The 15160-nt window shown below is 34.1% G+C and overlaps 1 pseudogene; it reads right to left on the bottom strand.

Moving 5' to 3' along the window:
- Nucleotides 1-10428, bottom strand: part of LOC107161112 — a 30057-nt pseudogene extending 19629 nt beyond the window's left edge.
- Nucleotides 10429-15160: the final 4732 nt, after the last annotated feature.

Below are 15160 nucleotides of genomic sequence, written 5' to 3'. Positions count from 1 at the left end.
GTCACAGAAGCATTTCTGCAATACTCTTGGCAAATAACATGTAATCTGGTTCCAGTCATAAAAAACCATAACAGCACATCTGAGGAACATTATATGAGCATTCTTCCTTTTCAGATTCATGATCATGTAGGTCTAGGAAGAGACTGAGGAAAGTTTGACCCTGAAGGAGTCAATAAAATGCAATCATTGGGTGCATTTTATGAATTTGAATGGGATACTGTTGTTACAAAACACATTATTAGGAAAGTAGCAAAACTGGAAAGAATCTGAGGATGGTTGAATATATTATAATAGAATGTATTAGCATTAACATATCAGCAACAAAGGTCATATTGTAGTTTTGTAGCATGTTCTGAATTGTAGGAAATACTAAAGTAATCATGAATGGTGGTGTATGTCAGCAATTTACTTCCAAATGGCTCAGAGGGGAAATGTTTCTTATACTAGAAGCTGAAAATTTTCTTTAATATTAAGACTATTAACCAAACATCAAAATCATACAAATGAACAAAGAGAAAAGGTTAAAAGCCTTAAGAAATTTTGGTTTCTCACCAGGAAAGGGATATAACTTAATGCATAAACCATTAAAAGTATGTCAGTTTGCAGAGAATATAATAATTGTAATACTTTAAAGCACTGGTAGTGACTACAGCACTGGTCCACCAAAATACCATCTAAATCTCTAGGTCCATATATGGTGATACAAATAATCCATCATTAATGTTACATTTAGATTCACAGAGGTAATATTGGTCACTCAATTGTTTAGGTGTCTTTTAAATATCTGCATTTAGACAGCTTGAGGACATTAACATCTGAAATACTGGTTCACACTTGTACTTCCAATTTAGTGATACATGCAAAGAAAGTTTTAAATATTGTATGAATTCCCTCACATATCTATGTGACAAATATATTTTTTCCTTCAATAAAGTTTCCACATCATACTTTTACTGGGAAACAATTAAAATGTCAATGATCTCATAGATATAATGCTATCATTAATAGCAAATATTTTCCCCTTAAAACTTCTGTGTATTCCTGTGATGCTTCCAAAAGTAGATCTTTTCTTGGCTTATTAGTAGATCTTAAGGCAGAAGTTCTAGTGGGTCAAGACACAAATTCTGTAGCAAGTGGAAAGAAAAATAATTATATTGTTTATCTCAAATACTTCATAGTTAACTAAGCAAGAATCAGTAAACAAAATGTTAATAATTTATCCGTGTTAATAAGAGTGAAAATCATGTGTGCATGACTACAAGGTAACTCTGAAATATAATTTGACTAGAGTTGCACACTGAATTATCAATGTGACTGAGGATCAGAACTTCATGTTTTCCACCCTGCATTCAGGAATTTAACAGCCTTATGTTAAAGCATTTGGCAAGCTCTGAGTGAGAAGATGAAGAGGATGAAAGCCACCCCTCACCAATCAGATCCCCTAAGTTGAAAAACACAACTCCTTACAGAGTGGTGGGTGCTATGAGAAGTATAAAACAAGGGAACAGAAGAGACTTCTGTCCTCATTTTAGGTCAGTGGCATAGTTTACTGGCTTGAGGTGATATCTGAAGGATAAAAAGGAAGTATGAGACAGAGAGAGAAGAGGTGCCCGCAAAGAGTGAGAGGTGAGGAATACAAGTATCACAGCATGACTTGAAGCTAGAGAAGAGGGGCAGAGTAGGGTGTGTGCAAGAGATTAGCTGAATGACCTGATGAGAATTCAATTGATTTGGAAATCTGAATTCCTTGCTAGGAAAGCTGGAACTTTTGTTGACAGCAAAACCAATGACAAAGTCAATGTCAGGACATTTGAAATGCTTGACCAAGTGTTCCTAGATGAGTCTGGGCTTTTGGCCCTAGACCAGATAGAAGTGGGTGATGTCTTTGTTTTCATAGTGGTGGCAGAATTGAAAAAAAAAGTCAATCCAGAAAATGGTATGTATAGACAGTCTGAGCATTTGCAGGCCATGAAGGTGAGTAAATGGTGAATGAGTGTATTCTTCATTGGGATAATTTTTTTCAAATTTTTCATTGATGTTTGTTTGCAAGAAAAACAATTTTATTCATGGAGAAATCTAATCACCAATTCAAGGAAAGCCATGCCATCTGCTATGTGTTGTTTGTTTTCAGAAATCAAATAATGAATCCAAATTCAACCATAGTTTGGCAATATACCTGCTTTAGCTTTTCTTGATAAAGCCTCTGGCCAACTTCTAATTCATCTGAAATAAGGCAATTATTATTTACATTATTTAGTTTAATCAGAGATTATCATGAAAATGATACATTACTTAGAAAATGTAGCTTTTTCAATACAACTTTAAGGAACTAGAACTAATGGGAAAATGGCTTAAAATAATGGCACAACAAAATAAAAGTCCTACTTATTTTAAGTTTAGATAGAGAATATGTATGCACGATGCTGTTAAACTTCCCAATCCACACTGGCCTGTTAAATATAAGTCATTTCAGATGGTGCTCCTTTAGCTAACTAATGGGCAACAACTCCTATTTTTAGATGACAATAGAGTGTGATTCTTAGTAAAATGCTGCCCTTTAGAAACTTCTTATCAAATTTTTCACTTTAATGTCATTTTCCTTAAAATAAGAACTTAATAAGAACCTGCCACAAAACAAAAATTATAAAGGAGTACGGATGTTGCTCAGAGGTAGAGCATCCTTGAGTTTCATCACTTTAACCACACACACACACACACACACACACACACACACCTACACAGTATACATATTACTTAGAGCCAGTTTAAACTTATATGTTTCTTTGATTTGTGACTCTTCTGATTTGTAAACAATATGTAGCTGTTTAACTGTAACTGATTTCTTCTCTGGATTTGAGACCAAAGTTTTTGAAACATTTTACTAATTATACTTACGTGTTTACAAACGTGGAAAAGCTTCAAAGTGTGCCCTATCTAGGCTGTTCTTCATAAAAATCCTATTCTCTTACTGATTCCTCAAACAAGGTCAAAAAGAGAATACTGAACATACTAAGTACTTTGAGGTGATAAAAATACTGTGATGTCCAAAGCCTTTATACAGTTTAAATGTGAAGGCAAATTTCTTGGACTGACAGAGTTCCCAGGCTTGTCTTCTATTTTTCAGAATTAAATGACTTGAATACTATCTTTGGGTGCATTATAATCACAGATACTAGTGGAATGTATAATGACATAGTCAAATATGCAGATAAAATAATTTGATCAACCTTCTTCCTCAGTATCTTTCTTTTCCCTCTCCTCCCTTCCCCATTGAAGGCTTTCTGCAGGGATGACAGAGACCTGACTTTGCATCTTGATAGAACAGTGCTTTTTGTACTCCTGTTAAAGTTTGCATGCTTTGGCAAACTAATGCTCTGCAAGGATATCTAGGAAGTACTAAAGTAACTTTCAAGTATTCTTCAGCCTATTTATAAGCACTAAAAAATAAACACATCTTTCACCCAGAAAAATTAATGAAAAATGTTCCCTGCCCTCCCCCAAATTTTCCTTTGTATTGTGTCTCCATTTTAAAATTAATCCATTAATGTCTTATTAAATGATACATTGCCTGATATTTTCTGGTATGAATAACAGAACATCTTGTACTCAGATCATCTTTAACCATTTACAGAAATATTTCTTTCTTTTTTTTTTTTGGTGTGTAGTGTTCCAATTTCATGGATGACAGACTCTTCAATCCTAAGTCTTTCATTTTTTTTCAGAAAAATATGAATGTAAGCTAACGAATTGATGGAAAAGCTATCATCTAGCTAGGAACTTAGTTATTTAATTTGTTCCCCTTTTCAGCACCTTTTACTACATGGATTTTTATAAATCTTATATTTGCTCTTCTCTTGATTTCACTAGAATGCAAAGGCAAAAGAAAACATCAGATTGAGGCCTGATTTAACATAGACCTGCACTATTTTTCTGTGAATTAAGAAGATCATGAAAACTCCATCAAAGCTCTAAACCAAAGTTTATTTGTTTCAAATATTTAATTCAATCAAAAAATTTACTTTAAGTTAAAGGACAGTTAAAACTATCATTTCAGTTGAATAAAGTTAACAAGGGTCTTTTAAAAATAAGACCTTCAAATACTTTATAAAAATTAAAAAATCTGTTTGTAATTCTCTATAGTTATAGATTATCATGACTTTTACTTAACATTCAGAAGTCAACTAAACAATTCATTATTTCAACAAAGTCAAAACAAGGCAAATCAGAAATCTGAAACCCAAAAGATAAACAAAGCATAACTTACCTCAGCCAGATAGTCCTCAATGCTTTGACATGAAGGTTGTGGGTTGGAAGTAGCACCTGCTATGTTTTCTCCCTGGTTAAAACTTCTGTTGTGTACCCAGTTGTCCCTTTTAAGTCTGACACAAGGACACCCTGAGACTGGCCTCTCACAGTGAGAGCAGGGTAAACAACCTCTCTGTGTTTTCACTGGGAATCTGCTACTAACCTCCTGAAGGCTCTTACTGATTCTGTGAGGATTTCAAAAGGCAAATTCTTGGTATTTCATTTGTTTTCCTCCAAAACCACTTGCATTAAAAAAAATGCCATCGGAATAAATAGAATTTCTCAGTGAAAAGAATCTTAACATTGAAAATCCATCAAAATAGAGTAGAGCATTCAATTACAGGTTTTAAAGAGTTCTGAAGATGCTCTCCTTAAGGGTTTTTTGAGGACACCATTAGAAATCCTGGTATTTAAACTGTAACCAGGTGAGATGATGGATACCTTAGTTTATTTGACTACAAAGACATTTCACTATGCTAAAGTATAATAAAGCATCATGTACTCCTTAAACATATACAACTAGAAAATAAGAGTGAAGCTAAGCTAGAAATACTTGTATTATTAAACCAACTGAAGAATTTAAAAACCATGCCTTAAAGACATTTTCAAGCATTTGCTCTCACCATCTACACATTCTAACCATCACCTGGAGGAATCAAGCATTGGGCACTGAGAAATAATTCAGAGCAACAATCATTGGGACAGAATAAGACAGCTGAGTTGGTGATTAAGAATTCAAGACAATCAGCTCATAGTTTTGTTACCAAGGTATCAGAGGTGGGACCTGCCAATTCTGATTTTAATGGCCCCTAACATTGACCATGGAATTCTTTTTAACTATACTGCAAAGTATACTTTCTTTGAACCCTGTGATATTCTTTCCCTACATCAAAAGTAGACCTTATGTAGAAGAAACAAGGCAAAGTTTAGTTTGTCTTTGGGCACCATCTGGGGGTATCATCAAATGTCACAATCAAAAATGGTTAATTTATGAGGTATCAGAAAGTGCTAAGAGGGTAGTAATAGCAATACAGTACCCTTAGGTTTTAAGTTGAAAACTTTCAACCAATAATTAAATTTTTTACTATTCTATTCACAGAAAGCCTGTAAGTAACTTGGTCACAATATAACTGTCTGAATTATAAAGCTTCAAAAGTACTGAGGTGAAAGTCTAGAAAGGAGAGAAAGCCATACAGATAAAAAAAAAAAAAAGCATGAGGGATATAAACTTTCTGGACCTATATTTCAAAAATAAGTTCATTTACTAAAATTACTTCTGAAAATTGTATTGTCTGATTAGGTTTTGCATCCTACTAATCTCATATATCTTTCTCACTAAAAGTTTTGCAATGGAGACAAATTAAGGAGATTAAGCTATTTTCTGTTGGTGTACATTTGGGCATCCTTCTGGATTTTGTATCCTTCTATATGAGGTTTATTATATTCTTACCTTTGTACTTCATCAGAAATTTCATTTGTAGTTTCAGACACTTGAGATTCTACTTTGCCAATTCTGAATTGCATCAATTTCATTGATGAAATCTCATTATTTTCATTCAACTCTAAAGTATTTGAAGCTCTATCAAATGTCTAAAGAAAATTGAAAGAACATATTTTTAAAAAAATATTTTTATAGTAGATGAACATAATATCTTTATTTTAATTTTATGTGGTGCTGTGGATTGAACCCAGTGCCTCACATGTGCTAGCAAAGTACTCTACCAAATGAGATATATCCCCAGCCCAAAATGACATATTTTTAAAATAATCATTAGCCAAATAATCATTTGTTTATTTTGTTCTTTAGTTTAGAATCAATAACTCAGAGAGAAATTTTAAACATATGTATAAAAGATGCTGGATTTTATCATCAAAATCAATTGCTCTTTTTTTTTTATTCTTTGGGGCTGGAACCCAGGGCCTTACAAAGGCTACACAAAATATCTTCCAATGACTAGGACCTCAGCCATGAATCATTCTCATTTAGTATCAGTCATGTGAAAAGGCAAATATTGTAAAATCATTTCATAATTGAAAAAAATAATTTAACAATTCAAGAGTATGGTATACTTTGACTTCACATTTTTTGGTTCCTACTAATTATCTTATTAATACAACTATCCTTAAATATTGAATGGTTCTCTGATAAAGTCATTTTTCTGAAAGATGAAGTCAGTTTTTACAATGATGGAAAATGAAACTGCCATCTTACTCTGAAAAAACTACAAAAGAAATTTTCTCAAGAAATGTAGAGGACCCATATAAAATGCAAAATAAATAAATAAATAAATAAATAAATAAATAAAATTTTCAGTGAAATGAATTAAAGCTCATTACAGATAAATAAAATAACCTCTGAAAATAAAGATGCTAGTTTTTGGTTTTCCTCTAATATCTCTCTTGTTCTTTGTCCAGTCTCACATATATGAGACTCTCCTTGACCATTTGTAATTTTATTGTCTTGCACATATATTTTAAGGTTTGCTACATCTTCTTCCAACTTCTTTTGATAGCTCTGTAGTTTTTCACATGTATTTTGTAGACTTTTCAAAGCAAGTTCAAATTGTCCATCCAACTGTAAATATTTTGAAGATGTAGCTTCTAGATTTGTATTGAGATTATTGGCCTGCATGAATAAAACAACAGTGTTTCAAAATAAAAGAAGCATACTGAGAATATTTTAACACAAATTTGTCCAACAAATCCCAGTAAGTTTGCCTTTTCAAAGATCTACTGGGACAACCCATGTAACTTCTTCACTCTCTGCTTTGGATAGAGGTACCAGATATGATGGAAACATTTATATGCTCTTATAATCTGTTTAAGTAAAAAAAAAAACATAAACAAAAAACTGACTTATCCCATTATTTTAGAGTTAACCTGAAATTTTAGGAAAGCATAATAGCCTTTCTGTGCAAATTATCTAGAAATCTATTTAACAATTACACACAGATTCTGTATCTCATCACAGAAATGAAGGTATGAAATGACTCAATTCCCTGGAACATTCCATGAAATGGTATCCTTTGATCTGCCTTGCTACACCATGACAATGGAGGTAGCACTAAAAAAAATCCTAGTTAAAATCTCTCAACACATATGAGGATTGATGTATAATTCTCAGCATTCCTGAGGGTAGTTAAGTAGGTTTAAAAAAAAAAAAAACACTGATTGAACCCAGGAGTGCTTAACCACTAAGCTACATCTCCGCTTCTTTTTGAGACAGGGACTTGCTAATTTGCTTAGGGCCTTACTAAGTTGCTGAGATTGGCTTTAAACTTGTGATCTTCCTGCCTTAGTCTTCCAAGTCACTGGATTTCAACTGAGAAAACATGCATGATATTATAAAAATGTAAAATTGAAATTCAGAATTTATAAACAAATGCACATTAAAGATATTTAAAGTGTAATAAAATTAATTATAATAAAAATCCAAAGAACTCTGTCCAATGATGTTTTTATCATAAAACATTTAACATTATTGAAGCAGGTGCAGATCAACGGTTGACAAATACAATTTAATACATACTTCACATGTGATTTGATCTAGTTTCTTCTTCAAACCCTGTGCCTCATCTTCTACTTCAAGGTGATTACTGAGTGAGCATTCTAATGAATCCTCTGACATAGGTTGCTCTGTCAGGTTATCAGCCAGTTCTTGTGGAAGTTGTCTCACAAGTACCTGAGGAGATATGTCTGTTAAAGACTTTGTAAATAACTTCACTTTTTGTTAATAATATTTAAAACTGAAAGGGACTCTGAGAAATATTATCATTAATTCATCTTCTTTTCCTCGTGTGTATACAATTTTGCTTATTTCTGAATTCCAGCAGGGACACTGAAGGTGCTTTCTTCCTGCCTAGCTACTGTCATATCCCTTAGACAATAGATTCAGCCCTGTATCCACTTCACACTTGATGAAATGCTTTACAACCTACTGAATTCTCAAACAGAAATGGCTATGCAGGTCTGACTAGGAATTGTAAATACTATACAGAAAATCATTCTTTTTAAACAAAGGCTCAACTTAAAAACTGATCTCTAAACATATTCAATCATCTGCACAGATCCAATGGATTCCTGCCTTCTAAAAAAGTAAGGCCCCATGCAACCTGACCTTCACCTCCCTCCTTCTCTTCAATTCCTTCAACTCTCTCCCCTCCTCACCCCATTCTCAGTGTTCAAAAATCTACTTGTTTAAATGGGAATTTAAACTACATTATTGAAAATGGGAAATCAGTGCCAAATTAATGATTCAGGGAGCTGCAATTATCTTTGTACTAGAATAGTTCCTATCTGTTACATAATAGCAATTGAACCTTGAAATGAAAAATATTAGCAAGTTATCTGTGAAGATAGGCAATAGATTCCAGAGACAGCACATAAATTAAATCAACAAGGGATTTGCTGCAATGCATTGCCTTTGTCCCAAATTATGTTAATGACAGTAGATCCTTTTATAGTGTTAGAAGGAGATGAGGATAAACAAATTGAGCTGTTATTTTCAGAATTAAGTCAAACTTATGAGAATAAAATCAAATTACCAATTAAAAATGTATGAAATGCTAGTGAAGGAAGTCTATTAAAAACTATATCATTTACATTTCACTTCAGCTTGGAAATTGGAATGGTTTGTCAAAGTAACCCACTGAATTTAAACTAGATATGAGCATTTCAATTTATCTGTTTCATCATTGTCTTAAAAAGTATAGTAACATGAAGACTTTCAAATTAGTACTGAGGGCTGGAGAGTAGGCCTGGTGTTGAACATGGGCATAGCTTGCACAAGACCATGGATTCCATCCCCAACAGCAAAAACAGATATTGTTTCAGCAATATTAATTCTGTATTATTAATATCAGCATATCTCTACTAAAAATCTATGCCTTATCCTCTTGAAACTTAATTCCTATGTAAAGAAACAATGCCTAGTAAACACACAATGTCTTTACTCAAAATAAAGCATCTACAGTTCCAAGGCTTTAAATGTTTCCCCCTTTTTAAATGTTAAAATCAGTTTCCTGTATGACTAATCTTTTTGTTTTTAATTGGCTCACAATTTTACATATTCATCAGATAGGGTGTGTTACTTCAAAACATATATACAATGTGTAAACATCATTAGCAGACTTATTACTTCAAACATGAATCATTTCATTGTATTGGAAATCAGGTTTCCCATCATCAAATTTCACTGAATTCTCCTTCAAACACAATCCATATATCTTGCTTGATACTTACTTTTTTCTCAGATTTCTTTTTATATTGACTTAAACTTTCTTTTAAGTGACAATTTCCATTCATTAACTCCATATTTCTGTTTTGTAACTTGTGACTGGAGTTCTCATCCTCATCCTGAATTATTTTTTTGGTATTACATTGCTCTTGGGTGTAAATGGGCAAGACTTCTTTATCATCAACTTTGTTGTGAAAGTCATGGAACTGCTGTCCTAGCAATGTAATTTCACTTTCCACTTGAGATAATCTCTTATCTATAGGTAGCTCTTTGTAGTTTTGACTCTGTTCATTTTGATACATGTGCTTCATTTCATTCATTTGGCACTGGGTTTGTTTTAGGTCTCTTTGTACCGGATTCAATATCACAGTCACTTTTCTAAGATCACACCCTATATGAATACAGAGCCCTTTCTCTTGGTCTCGAAATTTTATTCCAGGCTTGGCAAACTTTGAGGACTGAATCAGCCTCGTAACATTCCGATTTGATATTTTGAAATTCCCCTTGTCCTTTAAATCATGACACTCATCTCTTGCTCTCTGGGAAAGAAGTTCTTGTTCTCTTTTTGATGTCTGACTTTTACCACAAGGGTGTGGAGCAACAGCCTGACTGGCAGGGTATGATTTGGCTTCTGTTTCCTGTCTTTTGGTGTTTTGTTCTTTATTTTCCAGCTTAACATTTAGCTTTATAATCTCAGTTTTCAGAGAATTAATCTGTTCATTATATTGCAATGTTGTTTTCTCAATCAATCTGATCCTCCTTTGAAGATCATCAAACTTATCTCTTGAAGTGTCCATGACATCAAGATATTTCCTTTTATCTTCCTCATTCTGACATTTCATTTGGTTCATTTGAAGACTCAGCACATCAAATTTATCCTTCAACATGTGGCATTCATGCAAGAGCACTTTCTCTATTTCATTCCTGGTAGAAACCTAAGGAAAATCAAGGAGACTTTTAGCTAGCACTCAATTCAATAACATGTCGCAATTACCTCTGAAACTAAAGTTTAAACATGTGTATTTATTCAATGGAAGGTTGCAATACATGGATATCCAATGGAGAAAAGTTAGATATAAATTTCAGAGCTTAGGGAAGCAAAACTTTCCAAGATTTCACAAGTTGTATTGAAGAAAATCAATCTATGAGCAAAAAAATGATGATTATAAAGAATTTTAAAACTGAAAAAGCCTTTTTCTAAATTACAACAGGTTGAAGACATAAGGTAAGTGATTAGGAACTTTGATCATGTTAAAACATAAAGTTTGAGGGCTGGGGTTGTGGATAAGTGGTAGAACTCATGCATTGCATGTGTGAGGCACTGGGCTCAATCCCAGGCACCACACATTAATAAGTGGATAAAATAAAGATATATCAACAACTAAAGAATGCAAAATAAATACATTTGCCCTCTGATACTGATAACTCATGTATACAGCCAGCCAATCCATAATAAGTGTCTTAGCATTACACACATTTGGACAGATGAAATTTCCCTAAGTTCCCTAATCCTGAAAATGTTCTACATGTATTCTATTTTTTCAAAATTTTGCAATCATTTATAAGAATTGTAGTTATTGATAAATGATAACTCCAGGCACTGTACTTAATTAAGCATTTTACATATACCAATGAAACATGGAATGATATAAATATAAGCAAGCTGCTTCAAGTGCTCTTCCATCAAACTAGTTATTTCTCTGCTGTAAAAATAAAAACACAAAAGAAGGCTTGTGTTTCATAATACTATTTGTAAATAAGATCCTACTTATTGTGCTCTTCTCAGAAAATCCTGAAATTATTTGCTGCTCAGTAAGATTTGTTTCTTTGTTTGTAAAGTCTGAAATGTGAGTAAATGTGAAATAAGGGAAATAAACTGACTTCATTTATCACAAATGACATCCTTACCATAAAGTATTATAGTATATCATTGTCTCCAGATGTTTTTTGAACTAAAATAGGAGATATGTTGGAGAAAACTGTTTCTCTTCTCCTACATGAGGATATGCTATCTTAACTAGGGTCCCTGCTGGCTATGCTTAGCCTGCTTACCAAATGGTGGGAATAATAAGCAAACCTCCATATTAATATACCAAGAGAGTGAAATCACTGCCCCAAACTAGAATAGTTACATTAGTAACAAGGGTTTTGAGATTATGGGAAAGTCATCAATTCCTATGGAAATTATTAAAAGCCTTTTCTCTGGATGTGGCCAATGTGAAAGTCACTACTGGACTGCTGCTGACAAATGGAGTTGAATTAAGAACATTAATTAGGCCAATAGGACCAAAATGCCACCCTCAACCTCAAAATAGGTACATTAAGGATATACATATAGTGTTTTAAAATTCTCTATGCTTTTCCACAATGGATCTAGTGACTGTTCCATATATGATCACATATGCACGCAACACATTTGCACAAAGAGACAAGCATCTGAAAACATCAGAAAATAATTCAAGAAACATTTCTTTTTTTTCCTTTTTCTCTTTCTTTCTTTCTTTCTTTCTTTCTTTCTTTCTTCCTTTTGCCATGTTTCTCTCCCTTTTTTTTTTCAAAGATGATTTGACAGAATTTTATCTTGTAAGTTCTGGCATTATATTCTTAAGAATATATTGCCTCTGTGTGTCCTTAGGTTCTGCTAAAACCTAAAGATTCATTTCAGTAAGGTATTGGTCTCATATTAGCAGTGTGGAGAAAGTCAAAACTAAAAGTTGGTTCTTTGAAAAAATAAACAAAATCGACAGACCCTTAGTGATGCTAGTGAAGAGAAGAAGAGAGAGAACTCAAATTACTAGCATACGGGATGAAAAAGGCAATATCACAAAAGACACTTCAGAAATACAGAAGATAATCAAAAACTATTTTGAATCCTTATACTCCAATAAATTAGAAGATAGTGAAGGCATAGATAAATTTCTTAAGTCATATGATCTGCCCAGATTGAGTCAGGAGGATATAGACAACCTAAACAGACCAATATCAATTGAGGAAATAGAAGAAACCATCAAAAGACTACCAACTAAGAAAAGCCCAGGACCGGATGGGTATACAGCAGAATTTTACAAAACCTTTAAAGAAGAACTAATACCAATACTTTTCAAGCTACTTCAGGAAATAGAAAAGGAGGGAGAACTTCCAAATTCATTCTATGAGGCCAACATCACCCTGATACCTAAACCAGACAAAGACACTTCAAAGAAAGAAAACTACAGACCAATATCTCTAATGAACCTAGATGCAAAAATCCTCAATAAAATTCTGGCGAATCGGATACAAAAACATATCAAAAAAATTGTGCACCATGATCAAGTAGGATTCATCCCTGGGATGCAAGGCTGGTTCAATATACGGAAATCAATAAATGTTATTCACCACATCAATAGACTTAAAAATAAGAACCATATGATCATCTCGATAGATGCGGAAAAAGCATTCGACAAAGTACAGCATCCCTTTATGTTCAAAACTCTAGAAAAACTAGGGATAACAGGAACATACCTCAATATTGTAAAAGCAATCTATGCTAAGCCTCAGGCTAGCATCATTCTGAATGGAGAAAAACTGAAGGCATTCCCTCTAAAATCTGGAACAAGACAGGGATGCCCTCTCTCTCCACTTCTGTTCAACATAGTTCTCGAAACACTGGCCAGAGCAATTAGACAGACGAAAGAAATTAAAGGCATCAAAATAGGAAAAGAAGAACTTAAATTATCACTATTTGCAGATGATATGATTCTATACCTAGCAGACCCAAAAGGCTCTACAAAGAAACTATTAGAGCTAATAAATGAATTCAGCAAAGTGGCAGGATATAAAATCAACACGCATAAATCAAAGGCATTCCTGTATATCAGCGACAAATCCTCTGAAATGGAAATGAGGACAACCACTCCATTCACAATATCTTCAAAAAAAATAAAATACTTGGGAATCAACCTAACAAAAGAGGTGAAAGACTTATACAATGAAAACTACAGAACCCTAAAGAGAGAAATAGAAGAAGATCTTAGAAGATGGAAAAATATACCCTGTTCATGGATAGGCAGAACTAACATCATCAAAATGGCGATATTACCAAAAGTTCTCTATAGGTTTAATGCAATGCCAATCAAAATCCCAACGGCATTTCTTGTAGAAATAGAGAAAGCAATCATGAAATTCATATGGAAAAATAAAAGACCCAGAATAGCAAAAACAATGCTAAGCAGGAAGTGTGAATCAGGCGGTATAGCGATACCAGACTTCAAACTATACTACAGAGCAATAGTAACAAAAACAGCATGGTACTGGTACCAAAACAGGCGGGTGGACCAATGGTACAGAATAGAGGACACAGAAACCAATCCACAAAACTACAACTATCTTATATTTGATAAAGGGGCTAAAAGCATGCAATGGAGGAAGGATAGCATCTTCAACAAATGGTGCTGGGAAAACTGGAAATCCATATGCAACAAAATGAAACTGAATCCCTTTCTCTCGCCATGCACAAAAGTGAATTCAAAATGGATCAAGGAGCTTGATATCAAATCAGAGACACGCCGTCTGATAGAAGAAAAAGTTGGCTACGATCTACATACTGTGGGGTCGGGCTCCAAATTCCTCAATAGGACACCCATAGCACAAAAGTTAATAACTAGAATCAACAAATGGGACTTACTCAAACTAAAAAGTTTTTTCTCAGCAAAAGAAACAATAAGAGAGGTAAATAGGGAGCCTACACCCTGGGAACAAATCTTTACTCCTCACACTTCAGATAGAGCCCTAATATCCAGAGTATACAAAGAACTCAAAAAATTAGACAATAAGAGAACAAACAACCCAATCAACAAATGGGCCAAGGACCTGAACAGACACTTCTCAGAGGAGGACATACAGTCAATCAACAAGTACATGAAAAAATGCTCACCATCTCTAGCTGTCAGAGAAATGCAAATCAAAACCACCCTAAGATACCATCTCACTCCAGTAAGATTGGCAGCCATTAGGAAGTCAAACAACAACAAGTGCTGGCGAGGATGTGGGGAAAAGGGTACACTTGTACATTGCTGGTGGGACTGCAGATTGGTGCAGCCAATTTGGAAAGCAGTATGGAGATTTCTTGGAAAGCTGGGAATGGAGCCACCATTTGACCCAGCTATTCCCCTTCTTGGTCTATTCCCTAAAGACCTAAAAAGAGCATGCTACAGGGACACTGCTACATCGATGTTCATAGCAGCACAGTTCACAATAGCAAGACTGTGGAACCAACCTAGATGCCCTTCAATAGACGAATGGATAAAAAAAATGTGGCATTTATACACAATGGAGTATTACTCTGCATTAAAAAATGACAAAATCATAGAATTTACAGGGAAATGGATGGCATTAGAGCAGATTATGCTAAGTGAAGCTAGCCAATCCCTAAAAAACAAATGCCAAATGTCTTCTTTGATATAAGGAGAGTAACTAAGAACAGAGTAGGGACGAAGAGCAGGAGAAGAAGATTAACATTTAACAGGGATGAGAGGTGGGAGGGAAAGGGAGAGAGAAGGGAAATTGCATGGTAATAGAAGGAGACCCTCAGGGTTATACAGTGGAGGAGGTAGAGAGAGAGGAGGGGAGGGGAGGGGAGAG

The sequence above is a fragment of the Marmota marmota genome, unplaced genomic scaffold (assembly GCF_001458135.2).
Source record: "Marmota marmota marmota unplaced genomic scaffold, marMar, whole genome shotgun sequence".
NCBI classification, from domain to species: Eukaryota; Metazoa; Chordata; class Mammalia; order Rodentia; family Sciuridae; genus Marmota; species Marmota marmota.
Note: the sequence above shows the minus strand (reverse complement) of the source record. Positions and strands in the feature narration are given on the sequence as shown.